Raw genomic sequence first — 5,669 nt, 5'->3', positions numbered from 1 at the left:
ATGGATGGGCTGTTAGATACAGTCAATTAGCTGTGAGGTTTCTTCTGAACCTGCAAAGATTTCTGATTATTATTATTATTATTATTATTATTATAATAAGTAAAATCCTTATTTATTTTTGTTCATACTTCAGTGGGAGTCTGTGGGATACAAACAAACATAAGCAAGGCTTTCCTACCTTAACAAGTGAATCTGCAAAATATTATCTGTAATTAGATCAGCCATGTTGTACTGTATGAAAGCCTTTGTGCATTATAGGAATCAAATCCTCAGGGGTGACCAACCAGTAAGAGGCAAAGAGCCAGAAAAGATCTGTAGTCAAGTGAAAGAGCCATTCTCGTGCGAGCACCTAAGGCGCCTGCGCAAAAATGGGGGCGTGGTGTAGTTGTCACAATGCCACACCCCATTTGTGTGCACACCTTTTGGTATGACGTAGGAGTATGACCATGTATCACAACCCCGTTTTTAGTCACGTTGTACAGTGCCACATACATATAATGCCCCAGTACAGTGCCACATACATATAATGCCCCAGTACAGTGCCACATACATATAATGTACAAGAAATATATATGTCTGCGATCCTGCGCTGCAATTTTAAAGCTGCCGTTTAAAATCGATGGGATTTACCCTCCAAAATCCCCACACACATATACACCAAATACAAAGATGATTAAAAAACAGGCGCTCTTTAAAGTATTAAAACTTTAAAACTGCTATGTAAGTGTCTTTTCAACCCCACGTTAACACTTGGGAACCGATCTGGAGGAAGCTATAAAAATTTGAAGCATACTTGCCTACCTGACCCTCTCCATGAGGGAGAAAATGCTCTGTTCCTGGACTTTCCTGGTAATGTATGGTTGCCATCACCTGTGGTGAAACACCTTTCTTATCAATTACCTAGCTCACCACAGGTGATGGCAATCATACAGTACCAGGAAAGTCCAGGAACAGAACATTTTCTCCCTCATGGAGAGGGTCAGGTAGGCAAGTATGGTTTGAAGTGAACTTCCAATGTTTTAAAGTTTACATACATATAGTGCCACATACATATAATGCCCCAGTACAGAGCCACCTACATAAAATGTCCCATTACAGTGCCACATACGTATAATGCCCCAGTACAGTGACATATACATATAATGCCCCAGTACAATGCCACATAAATATAATGCCACCAATAATGCTAACCCTTACTGTCGCTGGTCTGGTCTGGGCTGCTGGCCTGGGCTGCTGCTGAGGGCTGGCCAGGGCTATTGCTGAGGGCTGGCCTGGGCGGCTGCTGCGGGCTGGTCTAGGCAGCTACAGCTTCCACCCGCTGCTGAGTCTCTTGCACATATTAATTATGGCGCCAGCCTGTGATCCAATCAGAGCTCACCTTCCGGCAGCTAATCAGGGGTCGCTGCCGCTGTTCCGTGAGCTCTGATTGGCTCATGGGCCAGCGCCCTTAGAAACGCTGCTACTGCACTCAGAAGCAGTGTGCTGGGCAGTGGAAGATGGGAGCAGGGAGCCGAACCGCATGCGGAGGGAGAAAGAGCCGTGGTTTGGCCACTTCTGCACTACGCCAACTGAGTAATAGATCAGGATCCCTAAATGCTGATTATAAAAAAGTGTATAAAGAAATAAATTAATCCCACATAAAAATTAAGAATAGGTAAATAAATACTCCTCATCCATTATCTGTTGGATTATGAAGTATTACAAACATAAAGATTTTATTTTATAATATTTTATAGAATAAAGGCATTGATTTTGATACATCATAATTAAAAGAAAGACTTTTCTTTCTTTGTAATCTGAGATGAAAGCCCCAAAATAACGGCGTGCTATAAGCAACAGCCACTAAATGACTGAAATGAGCCGAAGTCCATTTTGTGGTTAGCCAACCACAAACACTTTCCAGTGTTGATCGTTTGTGATTGGCTATTTATTGAAAGAAGTCACACACAATGACGGTGACTGAGATTCAACGTCAGGTGTTTGTAGTAACACTGACTTTATGGTTGCTGTTTTTTTCTTCCATTGCATCAGGGGCGGTGCAAGGTAATTTGGCACCCTAGGCAAAAGTAATGCACCCCCACCCCCCTCAGTCTCTCAGCCACATACCCTTCATTGTTACTCAAACTGCCCTGCCCCCCCCCCTTATTCTGTGCCTCTCAGCACTCCTCCCCCCCCCCCCCCCCCCCCCACATCACTATGTCTCTCAGCAACCCTCCCCTTGTTCGCTGGCAGCTACTCTGTCTAACATGTGTGTCTCTGAGCCGTGGGCGCAGCGGACTGTAATGTCGGCTTCACGCTCCCCGGTTCCGGCAGCTTGGCAAAGTGGGAGGCAGTGGTAATGGTGGACAGGGACCAGGGCTGCCATTAGAAATTGTGGGGTATGGGACTGACAAAATAGGCAGGGACCCCTTTTAGAGGGTGTGGCCTGTACCATGGAGTATGTATATTCCATTTTGTCTGTATGAATTCTATTGATATCATGACTCCACCTCTATATATTATTTGTATTGTGCTACCCCCTCATCTGTATATTCTGTACCGTGCCTTTTGTCTTCTTCATCTGTATGTCCTGCATTGTACAGTCTATCCCTCTCACCATATATATGTTCTGCATTGTGCTGTCCCATCCATCTGTATGACCAATATTGTGCAGTCTGACTGTCCTCATATGTATGTCCTGCTTTGTGCTGTCCCCCATCTATATTTCCTCTGTATTGTGCTGTCCATCCGTCCCCATATATATGTTCTGTATTGTGCTGTCCCATCCATCTGTATGACCAATATTGTGCAGTCGGACTGTCCTCATATGTATGTCCTGCTATGTGCTGTCCCCCATCTATATTTCCTCTGTATTGTGCTGTCCATCCGTCCCCATATATATGTTCTGTATTGTGCTGTCCGTCCGTCCCCATATGTATTCTGTATTGTGCTGTCTATCTGCCCCATAAGTATGTTCTGTATTGTGCTGTCTGTGCCCCCATCTCTTTGTCTTGCATTGCGCTGACCCCCCATCCGTATGTTTTACATTGAGCTGTCTGTCCTGTCTCCAGCTGTATTTTCTGCATTGTGCTGACCGCCCTCCCCGCATCTGTGTGTGCTGCATTGTGGTGTTGGCCCCCACCTCATCTGTACGTACTGCACTATGCTGCCCCATAATATATATATATATATATATATATATATATATACATATATATATATACACACACACATATAAATACATACATACATACACGTACTCACCAGCATGTGTACACTTCAGCCCGCTGATGTTGCCAGATGACGTCATATGCCTTCAATGGGATGGCCACCTGGCCGTCAACCCTCTGCATCCATTGCCAGAACAGCACCCCCTGCCCTCCTACACCAGTACATCGTTGTGACATTTTAGTGTCTAACCAGTACCTCCGGCTCAGGAATTTGGAACAAATGTAAACAAAAACACCATGTGACCCGCCTATGTCAATTAAACTGTAAGCTTCCAAGACAGACTGCAGACTAATAAAAGACAACATGAGAAAAGACCCTGATTCACCTTGACAAAGGGGTGATCCAGACCCAAAACGTTGGGTATAGAATAGATCTGAATACACTTCTCTTGCAAGGACGATATAACGCGGGTCCGTCGGCCAGTGTGTACGGCCGATATGTCTGTGAACTCCATAGTTCACAGACGTATCGTGTCGGCCCCGCAGCACAGCCGACGGCCAATATATCTACCGATATATTGGCGCGCCGCTGTGTGTGTACGGGTGACATGCTGCGGCGGCCGGCGGTGATTGACAGCTGAACTGGGCGGGTGTGTGTACACGCCCGCCCAGTTCATGACGTCAGTCCCCGATGGATCGGGCAGTGTGTATGCTCAACACACTGCCCGATCCGTCCATAGATATATCTGTCGATCAATTGATCGGCAGATATATCTTCCAGTGTGTACCCACCTTTAGTTAAATTTAAAACTCAGAGTGCCGCTGTGTGTTCTTATGAAAAATTATTTATTTGGATCCAGAGGGCACCGAAGCTGATGATTCTCAGAGGGATAGTACTGGTCCGGTGTGACATTTATATATATATATAAAACTAAACCATGATATGTTGCTGTACTTGGCTTGTTATGGCCTCTCCAGCTGTGATAACACTACAAGTCCCAGCACATTTAGCTGACAAGATCTGCTGGGACTTGTAGTCCCACTACATCTGGAGAGACGCAGTCAGCAATCAAATTACTCGCCTAGACTGTTTACTTGTTCTTAAACAGCTCAAGTACCTGAGCTGTCCCAAACTGCATAGGACCGATCTGTCAAGGATGGTAACCCACCTGAATAATCAACGCTGCAGCCTCCTCTCAGTCTCGTCTGCCTTTCACATGGGGGAAGGACTACAGACTCGGGTACCGTGGCGCCCGCCGCATGTGCTGCTGGGAAGATAGGGTAGGGGAGGAGCGCCCGCTCTCCCGGCCTATACTCTGCTGTGAATTACCTGCTTCAGCTGCGCTGTGTGCGATCCGGGGATGAGGGTGATTGTCACATGCAGACTAGGATGGTCCTGTCACTGTGCACATGGGCGGACCCCCTTCTCTGTCAGGGTGGGATGAAGTCATCCCTTGACGGCGGCTCTGACCGGGACACAGGTGTAAAGTGTGCGGCGGGCGCCACGGTACCCGAGCGTACCCGCCCGCATACTTGCACCACTGGGCGGCAATGTTTCTACATTAGAGTGTGTGCCCGTTTTGCACACCTATGAAACCACTGCTTTCTTTTCGTTGCAGCCTCAGTGGGCCGCCCCTTCATGTCCCCCGCCCATAGGCAGCTGCCTAAAGCTGCCTAGTGGAAGCGCCGGCTCTGCATTGCATTACAAAGACAGACTTTTCTTGTATTACATTTAAAATAAAGGAAGAGAGAAAGTTTTACTTTATAACAAATGTTTGACTGCAGGTTTAGCAGAGTATTTTATTTAATTACACTTTACTTTAAAATATTTGTCTTTATGTTTTGTTTTCTTACAGTGCATCCAGAAAGTATTCACAGCACTTCACTTTTTCCACATTTTGTTATGTTACAGCCTTATTCCAAAATGGAATAAATACATTTTTTCTCTCAAAATTCTACACACTGGGGCTCAATCCGAGTTGATCGCTCGCTAGCAGTCGCCACCCACTGGGGAGTGTATTTTCGCTTTCCAGAAGTGCAAACGCCTTTGCAGCAAAGCGCCTGCAAACACATTTTGTGTAAAACAAGACCAGCCCTGTAGTTACTTATCAAGTGCGATGATCCTAACGACATAGGGATGGCTTTTGACGTCACACACCCGCCCAGCCACGCCTGTATTTTCCCCGACACGCCTGCGTTTTTCTAAGCACTCCCTGAAAACGATCAGTTGACACCCAGAAACGCCCACTTTCTGTCAATCACCTTGCGGCCGTCTGTGCGAATGTAATCGTCACTAGAACCAGTGCAAAACCACAATGGACTTTGTACCCGTACGACGCGCGTGTGCATTGCGGATCATACGCATGCGCATATTAGCCGTTTTTCTCACTGATCGCTATGCTGCGAACAACGACAGCTAGCGATCAACTCAGAATAACCCCCACAGTACACCGTAATTACAACGTGAAAAAAGTTTTTCTGAGAGTTTTGCAAATTTATTAAAAATAAAAAACGAAGAAA

The sequence above is a fragment of the Pseudophryne corroboree genome, chromosome 3, assembly GCF_028390025.1.
Source record: "Pseudophryne corroboree isolate aPseCor3 chromosome 3, aPseCor3.hap2, whole genome shotgun sequence".
Classification (NCBI taxonomy): Eukaryota; Metazoa; Chordata; class Amphibia; order Anura; family Myobatrachidae; genus Pseudophryne; species Pseudophryne corroboree.
This window is presented reverse-complemented; position numbering follows the sequence as displayed.